Genomic DNA, 11,503 nt, shown 5'->3' with positions numbered 1-11,503 from the left:
GCTGCCGGCTCCAGGCACCCAGGCACATGGTGATTACGCAACCCCAGTCAACTCCTCTTTCACACACACACTAAGACACGCACAGTCACACACACACACACACACACACAAATAATGCACTCACCTGGGTGAGGAAACACACACACACACACACACACACACACACACACACACACACACACACACATTTGCCGGTATCCAGGCATATTCAAGGGCTCTTAAACCAGCTGAATGGGCACGGTACTTATATAACAAAACAAAAACCGGTAATTGTTTATTCTTTCTGATATGGATGGTCAGTCTAAAAGCTTCTGTCACAAAAAGTCAAATGTGGAGGAAAGCGTTACTAAAGCTGGATTCATGCTGCCTGTCAACTTGCTCGGGAGGCCGCGCTGTAGAAATAGAACTAGCTTTTTGTAGCTTAGCAAAGAAAATTGCTGTAGCAACCTCACAACACTAGGTGGCACCTAATCAATCCAGTTTTGTGCTTTTATTACAAACCCGAAATAATTCTGTTTCGATCATTTTGTTCTCCTTATGCTCTTAATGCCGAGCTCAGACAGTGGAGAGCTCAAATGAAATAAAAACTGCTGTAGCTACACAATAATCTCTCCTGCACTTTCACAGTAGAAAACTGAGTCCAGACAAAGTGCAATAATTGCATCAGGGATTTTTCATCCCTGACGTCTGAAGTTGCTATTTATGGAACCACAATAAAATTTGGAAGAAAAAAAAAACACGCGAGGAAGCGAACCAAAATCCAATCAAATGTTGATGTATTTTATATACCGCTACCTTTCAAGTCCAACTCGGCTCTCGTTGGCTGTCGCTCAATGCCGCTCTCTGAGTTTTTCCCAGAGCTGCTGAGACAAGAAATGTCAAGCATCCCCCAAAAAAATACTTGAGGGGTCCAGTACCGCTCTGGCTGCTCAAATCTAACAAGCATGGGTGACAGGCACAAGCACAGATTTGGACACGATTTAGAAAGTTTTGTGCTCGGCCTCAAAGGTTTTTCCAGAACAGGAAAATCAAAGCTAAAGATATAGGGAGTGACTATATGTTTAAAAAAAAATTTAAAAGAAAAGGTAAATGACGCTCAAAGAAGAATATTTCTTAAAGTTCCTCCATCTTGTCTCACTTATAAAAGATGTTCAACATGTGGGAGAAAATACGAGACAGCAAAGATGACGAATCTCAGATTACAGAAGGGTTTTCACTGTAGCCCCTTTATCATGCTCAAAAATGAATCTCAAATTCACTTCATATCATTGAGTCTGTTATTATAAGTCAGCCTGCTGGTTCTAATTCCTGATTTATTCAGAATTTCTGAGAGTAAAAGTGTCTGTACTACTAAAGTCTAAACAGAATCCAATTTCAACACCAAAGCAGTCAATTCTGCAACTTTACAAATGAGTTCTGCTTTTATCTGGTTTAAATTGTTTAACTAAACGCTATGAGTATGTAAGAAGAGAAATAGCTTATTTTGGCTCAGTTTCCGTTCATCTCACTGCGTTGGGGCCTCTGTTCTCCCAGTTCCACCCGACATGCCACGAATGCAGCACGAGTTGGTTGAAAATCTTCGTGCGTTCATGCATTATCACATGTACAGCTGCACATGTGCACATGCTCACTAACATGTCTACCAGGTGCAGCGTCTGCAATTGTATTTTGCGGTGTGTTGAAACATCCAACCTGTGATTTACAGACCCAAAAGCACAACACAGAGAGAGAGAGAGAGAGAGAGAGAGAGAGAGAGAGAGAGAGAGAGAGAGAAGGACAGGAGAGACAGGAAGAGGTGATGGTGGAAAAGAAAGAGAGATTAAGTGAAATTTTAATATATTTGTGTTTTTATGTAAATGTATCCCTGTGTGTGTGTGTGTGTGTGTGTGTGTGTGTGTGTGTGTGTGTGTGTGTGTGTGTGTGTGTGTGTGTACATGGCAGTGATGGTCATTCAAGCAGAAAAGACCCCCCATGTCACCCATTAACACACTCTCACCTTTGACCCCAAACTCCACTGAATGGCTCTCTAATGGAGGCCAGACTTTGGGAGTGTGTGCGTGTTTGTGTGCGTTTTCACATGTGCTCAGACTCAGTTGTGTCCATCCGCACGAGAGCAGCGGACAGCGAGAGACAGACGGAAAGGACAGAAAGAGAGCGAGTCTGCGAGTACAAAGAAAAGTCAACTCTTAAAAAGTGGAGGAAGTTTATACAGCCGACTCCGCAGCGCTCCAGGAGCTGCTCTATTTATAAAGACAGCACACCCCTCACTACATACGTGTGCGTACGTGGATGTGTGCACTCAAGCGTATGTTTTCATGTGTTGCTTCTGTGAGTGCATTTCAGCAACTGTGCATATCTGCGTCAGCTCATGTGTGTGCGTTAAAATTAATAAATAAGCACAATTGAAGGCTTCCTGTTATTTAGCGGTGAGGCCAGAGGAAGTTATTTTGTGGTACACTGATAATTTTGGTCAGAATGCTGGGCTATAAATACTGTCAGCGCTACGCACTCCAGCCTGCCTTCCTCTCCTCGCGCCATTCCTCCATCCCTCCCTAAAATGAAAAACTGGTGTGCTGCAGGAAAACAAGAGCAAAATAAGCATGCAGGGAGTTGTTTTTAGATTTTTTTTTTTTTACAACATCCCTCTCTCCAGTCTCCTCTGGTGTCATGTTCATTACAAGGAATCAGATTTGTGTTGCAACACACACGCCTAAAAAAGATGTCCCAGAAGATTGTATTCAAACAGAGCTTCATATAAAGTAACATGAGTTATGGTAATTTGAGTTATGAGGACATAATATAGCACGTTATTCATAATCTATGCCAGAGCCATACAAGAATCAAAATAAGTACCTAAAAAGGCTTTACTCTGGGGACAAAGCTGGTGGTGTTCTATATTTGTCTTAAAAACATCAATACCAGCAATTAATTGATCTGACTGTGTCGCCAGAGCTTGATATAGCTTATTCCTCTGTTTTACAGTCCTCCAATGTTGTCCAAAAACTATTAAAAACACATCAGTGAGCCACACAGTTGCACTGGGTAACATCTTCCTACATCAAACTCAACATGGGTACAGTCATTTATTTTGAATCAATCCCACATGCATCGTTACGATGGTATAAATACTCACCATGTGCACAGAATGTGTGTTGACGCGCTCCTGAAAATAGTTCCGACTGTCTACTCATTTTGAGTGACGTTTGCTGAACAATAGTGTGAACAGCTGTTTACTGAGCTATGTTTAAGATAAAAATCTAGTTGTTTTTTTTTAAGCTTTTTCCCCCCAAAACTTTTGTTGTGAGACTTTCTAATAGTATAAAAAATATTTTTCTTAAAATACAAGAGCCGGAGAAAACAACTTCAAATAAAAAAGTAGCCATTTTAAACAAGAGTCAAAAATGACAAACTATAGATAAGTCCTAACTGGTTTTCAAGCATCCTCATATTTAAGGGTGTTCCAATTTTACACAAGTAGTAAAATATTGAAACAAATATAGTTCCACACACAAAACAGGAACATTTTCACAAATACGTTCAGTCGCACGAAGGAAAACACACACACACATACATGCACTGTGACATAGCCTGCAACACATGCACACACTTGCACTAATATAACATACAAACATGCATGTGGTCACTGCATGAGGCGTGCCAGGAAATTCTTTCAAGGGCATGTTAATATTCCAGATGCTTTTGGATATAAACAAGCCTCCAAATCGGAAAGCGGAAATTCGATTTGAACGCAGCTCTGCATGGTGATACAGAGATGTTTATCTCTCACTGCCTATCTGTGTAGCCGGATGGCTGAGTGGCCACTTAGTGTTTACCTATGATAAGGGTTTTCTGTTTGACTACCAGTTAGGCTGCAGTCAACAGAGGGGCCACATCAGGGAACGTAGTTTTTATTTTTTTTTAAAACTAATTGTTACTTCAGCAGAGTCGGGCTGGTAGGTCTAAACTCCAGACCCGCGTCGACTGAATGGAAAAAATGATTTCTGCGGTTTGTTTTATTGTACATTGGTGCAAGATAGATGTGTGTGGGGGGGAGAGGGTGGTTGTGCATGGCGGTACAAGAAATCACAGTTTTAAATCACCCTTTAACTTACACTGTTGGAAGTTTTTGCATTTTAAGTCACATTACTACATTAAGTACTCCATTTGAAGTAGATTGACAACACATATCAATAAAAACAAAGGGTAAATTATTGTCTGTTGTCTCCATTTAGTTCCTTCGCTCGTGTAGTTTCTCTTCTTTCTATTGCAGATGTCCCGTCATGGAGCTGCATGTCTCTGCCCTGCGCTTGTCATCTCCACCAACAGTTCTTCTCTTCTATCTCTATGCTGTCCTTTTCTCTCTCTGCTCTCCTCTCACCCCAACCGGTCGAGGCAGATGGCCGCCCACCTCTGAGCCTGGTTCTGTCGGAGGTTTCTTCCTGTTAAGAGGGAGTTTTTCCTTCCCTCTGTTGGAGGTTTTTCTCCCTTAAAGAGGAGTTTTTTTCCCTCCTTGCTTATGTAGGAATTGTTGAATTGTTGGGTTTCTCTGTATAATATTGTAACGTCTTGCTGTAAGGACGTTAATGTGTTAAGTGCCATGAAATAACCTATGTTGTGATTTGGCGCTATATAAATAAAATTGAATTGAATTGAATTGAATTGAATTGAATTGAATTGAATTGAATTGAATTGAATTGAATTGAATTGAATTGAATTGAATTGAATTGAATTGAATTGAATTGAATTGAATTGAATTGAATTGAATTGAATTGAATTGAATTGAATGCATTCCAGGAACATATATTTCTCCAGGTCGTAAAGAGGACCCAGTACAATACAGGCGCGTGCTTCAGTGATCTGAAGTCTTACAATCTTGACAGTATCTCACTCATTTAACCTAATGTCTTCAGTCTGTCCCATGGGGAACGTATCACACTTTTGCAGAAGTGAAAAGGAAGGCTCCCATGAAAAAGATCCAGTAGGATATGAGTTTGATTTTTTAATTTACACTATTTTGAAGGAAAGAAAAAAAGCTAATAAAGCTTCTGGATAGTTGATGACTTTAAGTAGTAGCGTGGCAAACGTTTCAATCTTTAAAGTAGCTCAATGTAAAAGATTTGATCAAATCAGTCTTATCTTAAAAAAAAAAAATCGGCCGCAGAGGTTGGGGTTGACTCTCCTGGACTTTCCTCCTTGTGCCAATATTGAAAAGACAAAACATTATAGAACATACAAACTCATTTAAAATGAAACAATAAAGTCTATTTTATGTCAAAGCGTGCATCTACAATCCTTCATTGTCTTAACATTCATGAATACATACCAGTGTTAGTTCAAATTAGATAATAAATGAGATTTTATAGCTGCCTCTGTGCCGAGCCAACATTGGAAAAAAAAAAAAAAAAAAGGGGTTGCTGACATTTGTCAGATAAACTGTAACTCAAGGTAAAACTTTGAAAATAGCTGACACTGGCATTCGTCTGTGGACACTTTACACAATCTAATTCATGAACTCTGAGGGTAAGAAAGAAAAGTGTATTAAACCAGCTAGATAGCGAGCTACTTACATTAATCTGTAGTGTCTCTATTAGCACACGAGCAGAGTCCAATGAGGACACGAACCACTGCAATGAAAGTAGCAAGGCAGGCGAGGTTAAGAAATCATAGGGTCCACATTCAGGATGTCCAAAATATTTTAAAAAGATTCTTCCAGGCATGAATATAAAAGGTAGGCTATTACAGTTATAGGTACAATGTATATATAAATGTTTTGATACCCCCCAAGGGACAGTTAGTAGCTTGCTTCCTGACTCACGGACTGAACTGTTTTTTTTGTTGTTTTGTTTTTTTATATCTGTACAGGAAAATGTTATCTCCAGGCAAAAAAAGTTTGGATATTGAACGCCTTGAGTGGATGTTTGGGATTAGACATCCTCAGTGAAGAATCTGATCCATTCACACTCAAGAGCAGCGTGAACATGCAGCTTTTTATGGCTGTGCTTTATGTACAGAGTGTTAGTCTGAATGGGCCCTCGTCATTAAGGGTAAAACAAGCACAGGTTAGAGTTTACAGCAGGACCACTTAAATCTGCAATCCACAGGAAACTCTGGCCCTCCACAAATCCACAAACTCTTGAAATAACTGAGAGTTTTAGAGCATAAAAATAGAAGTTGTTTTTCTTTTTTTTAACAAGCACTTTACAAGAAGTCAAACCTTATTTGCTTGTGGATCAAGGTCCCAAGGTCATGTTTTATATTTTATCACGAACTATTATTTCTGTGTACAAAGCAACATGGGTTTTTATTTTGACTTGGTACATTTTTGAGAGAAATATCTACAATATACTCTATATCTCAAAGGGACCACACAACCTATGACGGTAGATGTTGGGAAATTTGGACTTTGGTTTGGGTTCAGATTGTACACACATACCAGAAATGAAACTGTTTTGAGGTATATAATACAATAATTTGATCATAACATGGTAATAATTACTATAAAGTAGATGTCTGTGCAATAGTGTTTATGCCAACTGTTGTGGTAACCCATTTACTAATGGTCAGGACCTTAAACTAAATCTCCTCTTCCTCAGACATCAACCAACGGTAGTTGTAATTGACCAGTGCTCACTGTGCGATGTCAGTATCGTTGCTCTCAATCAACCCTGGTTTGTCCCGGGACTTTATCCCCCGGCAACATCGGAACTCTCTGTTTACCCATCCCATAATAAGGCTCATTCAGCTGAGGACATCTTGATTAGGTCTGCTGAAAGTCTGGTTCTCATTTAGCATGGAGCAGAGGACAGAGAGAGAGAGAAGGGGGTTTGGAAAGGGAGAGAAGGACAGAAGTAGAGAGGCAAATGAAAATAGAATAAAGAAAAAGATGAGGTTATCTTGTCGGGAGATTTTTTATTTTTTTTTTTCACTTTTGATAAAGCAGATGTTTACAGGTGAACTTGGGTTTATACATGTGATATTTAGCAAGAAATTTACAGTGAGTTCTTCTCTTCTGAATTGATGTGGGACCAGACTGTGATACAGATTGTGTATTGATTGCATTCATTTACACAGTATCTACCCAACTTAACCTACGGCTACACTGTGGCGTGCCGATGACCCACCGTCCTGGGAAAAGTTGACGTAGTACGTGTTGCAAGCATCCAGTAAATTCCGGTGAGTTTGGGTTCCCGTTGGGATATCCTTGAAAGAACTGGATGTCATCCCTTTCTGGCATATCACTTCACAAACAAGCAATTGAGCAACTGATAAGAAGTTTCTCAGTAAAATTCAACCAAGCTAGATATGTCACGTTTTGTTTTCAGGAGAATTTTAAGCTGCTTGTACATTTTAATTATCAACAAATTATTTTCAATTTACAAAAGGAATTACACGATGTGGCAAACAACAGCTGAGAAACACTATGAGCATGAACATGTAGCACCCAAGTTTTATATTAAAAAAAAAAAAAAAAAATTTTAAAAAAAGGAAAGTGAATGGCGGAATATGAGTCAAACAATGTGGATGTAATGCTCCCGTTACGTTGAGGTCAAACATCTTTCGTGTCGTCACCATAAGGAATGGGTACGTTTCTCGAATATTGTTGGCTCTTTCGTGGAGAGACCAAGTAGCATTACTCATGCTAATGCCAGGTGAACCCAAGACGGTTCTGTTCAAACACACAAGTTTGGAAATGTTAAACGAATTTAGCAGTGAGAGTCCGTTTGTTGCATCACCGCTGAGATCACTGCCAAAATGAACAGTGTCTAATAAGGAAAATGAATGACAATTTGTGTCACGAACACAGTGAAGCCAACAGTGATTGGCGCATTCCCGTCTCGTTGTTTCCTCTTAACCTGAGCAGTTTACACACACACACACACACACACACACGTGCGCACACACACACACACAGAGCATGTTTATGTGAAAGTGTAGAGTTCATGTAACAGATAAGTGACGGTAGAGTCAACAGTACTGTAGATAGCCTGCTGATAGAGTGTTCCCGAGCTTCCGCTGCCCTTTGTTTACCTAATGATCGAGTGTGTGCATGTGAGTGCGCACCAACGCGAGTGGTTTCCAGCTTCCACGTTGCCACAACCAGGCCACTTTTTTTTTTTTCTTTTCATGTTGATGTTTGTGCATTAATTTATACTTGAAGCAGCACTGTCTCCTGGAAATTACTATTACATAAGTACATATCTGTTTTGCTGAAACAATTTTCAGACACAAGTGCTTGGGAGGCGGTGGGCGTGCCAAGCACAGGCGAATCACAGACCTGATTAGGCAGGTATTTATGTGTTTGTGTGTATGATAGATTTGACTGTGTGAGAAAAGAGACTACAATGACAGAGGGACGTGCAGTCAGATGGACGAACAGGAGGTAATAGAAAACAGGACAACAGACTATAAACAGACAAATGGATGAGATTCACGAGATAGATAGATAGATAGATAGATAGATAGATAGATAGATAGATAGATAGATAGATAGATAGATAGATAGATAGATAGATAGATAGATAGATAGATAGATAGATAGATAGATAGATAGATAGATAGATAGATAGATAGATAGATAGATAGATAGATAGATAGATAGATAGATAGATAGATAGATAGATAGATAGATAGATAGATAGATAGATAGATAGATAGATTGATTGATTGATTGATTGATTGATTATTAATCCCCAAGGGGAAATGATTTCGCTACAGCAGCATTTATAGATACAGGAAAGAGGAAGCGTTGTCATTCTGCCCTCTCTACAGTCTCTGGTTGAACACAGAGCGGAGGAGTCATGCATCAGCAGAGGAAATTGGGAATGTGAAACATGCCAGATTAGAGAAGAAATCTGAGGGCCTGCAGACAAGCTCAATGGCTTCAACCATGGGAAAAAACATGCACTCAGGCACGCACCCGCACACATAAACCTAAACACGCACGCACACACACACACGACCGCAAAACCCATTCAGATTTTGAACCACCTGCTGCATTCCTCAGCCAATAAGTCAGCTACTTAAGGAGCCAGCTTTTAATCATCCAGTCAGTCAAAGAGCCTTGCAGTAAAGCAACCATCCATCACAACAGTTAACCAGCAGGACAACAGTTCACATTTACTAGTTAAATAAACTGCAAGCAAGCATTTCCAAACAGCATGAGGCACCAAAAAAATAGTTACGACAGAGCTACACAAGCAAGGCAACAGGGGGAAAAGGTGGACACTTTTCCTTTTAATTTTGACCATTCGATCGCTCCTTGATTACGGGACCTTTGCACAGGACTGATAGAGAAAACTTCCAACAAAATCTAGAGTGAACTACCTGCATAACGTATGAAACAAGATACAAACTACGGACTGGTGCAGTTTTATAGTAATACTGCAGATGTGAGCAGAGCATTGGTCAGCCTGTCAGGTGGCCAGCCAGCCACCCACACATCCAGCCAGCCAGGACAAGAGCAGAGGAAGCAGTCATTATGGAGGAAGCTAGGGCGTCTTAAAGCCATTATATGACCCTCAGAGAGAGGCAGCCAGAGGTAGCATGGCTGACTGGAGCGCTTCAAAGCAGGAAGGAGCCCAGCCACCACCACCTCCACCTCCACCAGCCTGCATGTTCAAGGGGAAGTGAGGACTTTACAGGGTGAGATGGGGGTTACGGGGCAGGAAGGATGAGAGCAGATCCAAGGGTACTTGGAAGATAATTTTGTAGAACTTTGCGGAGGCTCTGTTGAGGCTCTGTCTCGGAGATCCACTGTAGGTGGCGTGAGCTGAGGTGAACTTCCGTCTGGAGTGGATGATATTATTTGTATGACAATTTGAGAATTTAAAGATCCAAAAGGAAGTCAGCGCATTGTTGTGGTGAATAAAAATCAACATGCTAAATGAGGTGAAACTCGCTTCACATTAAATTGGAACAGTTTCCTGTCAGTTTGTTGATGTTAGCTGAGTTTTGAGTTTCAGTAGGCTTTGTTAGTTTTAACATGTTTAGCATGGGAACAATTATAGTCAGGTTTCCCCTGATGTTTAAAGAAAATAATTTTATGTTAAAACCAAAAGCAACCTTTACTAGATATTTTTTCCTCTTTTAGTTTGAAAAATGTAACTTTATAAGAAGGGCTATTGATTATCTGAGGGGATGATGGTTGTTGTGGGACGGGATGCAGAGGAGAGGTGGGAAATGATGGTGATGAGTTATAGAAGAGCTGACGGTTAGATAGTAGGAGGTGAAGGGAGAAGGATTTCATGCAAAGGAAACTGTTCTTTCTGTTGAATGGTTAAAATGCTCTCTCTTGTGCTTTCACCACCATGGCTGCTCTTGGATTTTTGAAAGATTTTTGAAAGGTACTTCTACCTCATTAGAGAATACATGAACATGTATTAATGCCTTTTGGGAAGTTGGGAACAGAGGCATGTAACAGAGGCAGGCATGAAAGCTTAAACCCCTGAAGCACCAAAGGGTGCCCTCAACTCTACGCTGTATCTTCTTCTTCCCCAGATAATCCCAGCATGATTTTGCCTGTTTTTTGGGGTTTTTTGCATTCTTTGATTCCCATCCTTATTTCATCCCTCTTACTTTTGCTGCTTTGTCCGATTGAGCCGTCTACCCACCTCATCTGCCTCCCGTCTTTGTTTTTTTTTCATTCCCTTACGTTTTCTACTTTCCCCCTCCCTTCCCTCTTCACCAGTCGCCCACTCCTCCTCCTCCTCCTCCTCCTCCTCTTCTCTCCAGCACCTGTGCCCCTGCGGAGGGGAAGTTCCGGAGAAGAGGAAACCCCGGGGCAACCAGGCACCTCACAGATGGTTAGCAAATTACACCTTCATTACCTCTCCTCTCCTCTTCCTCGCTTCCTCTGGTCATTGCTTCACAATGACTCGCTGTTCCTGTGACACCTCACATCTGTCAGCAGCTGACCTGTCTGCTCATAAAAGTAGCACCTATTTAGGAAAAGTCAACCCTTTGTGGTGAAGTCGAAATTACACCTCGGTGCTCTTACTTTTTAAAAAATATGAACTAATGCTAAATGTATACATCTACCACTACAAAATCCTGGTAAAGCACTTCTTTGTTTTCTCCAATGGACAACTTTTCTTTTTCTTTTTTTAGCTGTTAGCAGCTACATTTCTTTACTAATGCCACATAATGCCTCCAGTGTAAGGTGCCATTCACAATCAATCACTATTAATTAAGTTATTCAACACACTAATGTATCATTAAAACTGTATTATACACATGAAATTCTATTTTATGAACTGCCTCAAAACATTTTTTTTTGTATGTTTGATGTAACTACCGTAAAAAGTCTCATTATCCAAAAAATATTACATTTATTGAAGCCAGAAAAATCTTGCAATTCATCTAAAATTAGGGGCTAAACGTGAGATTAGTTTCATGCTGACCTTTTTGCACAGCACAGCACTAGCTGCAGGCACATGCGCTCGGGATTAGTCTGCCAAGAAACAGAAATCTAATTTTGTCAGGAGTATTTTCAAGAAAGGCAATG

Source organism: Embiotoca jacksoni, unplaced genomic scaffold (assembly GCF_022577435.1).
Source record: "Embiotoca jacksoni isolate LCO1_2020_lvr unplaced genomic scaffold, fEmbJac1.0.p SCAF_13, whole genome shotgun sequence".
Lineage (NCBI taxonomy): Eukaryota > Metazoa > Chordata > Actinopteri > Embiotocidae > Embiotoca > Embiotoca jacksoni.
This window is presented reverse-complemented; position numbering follows the sequence as displayed.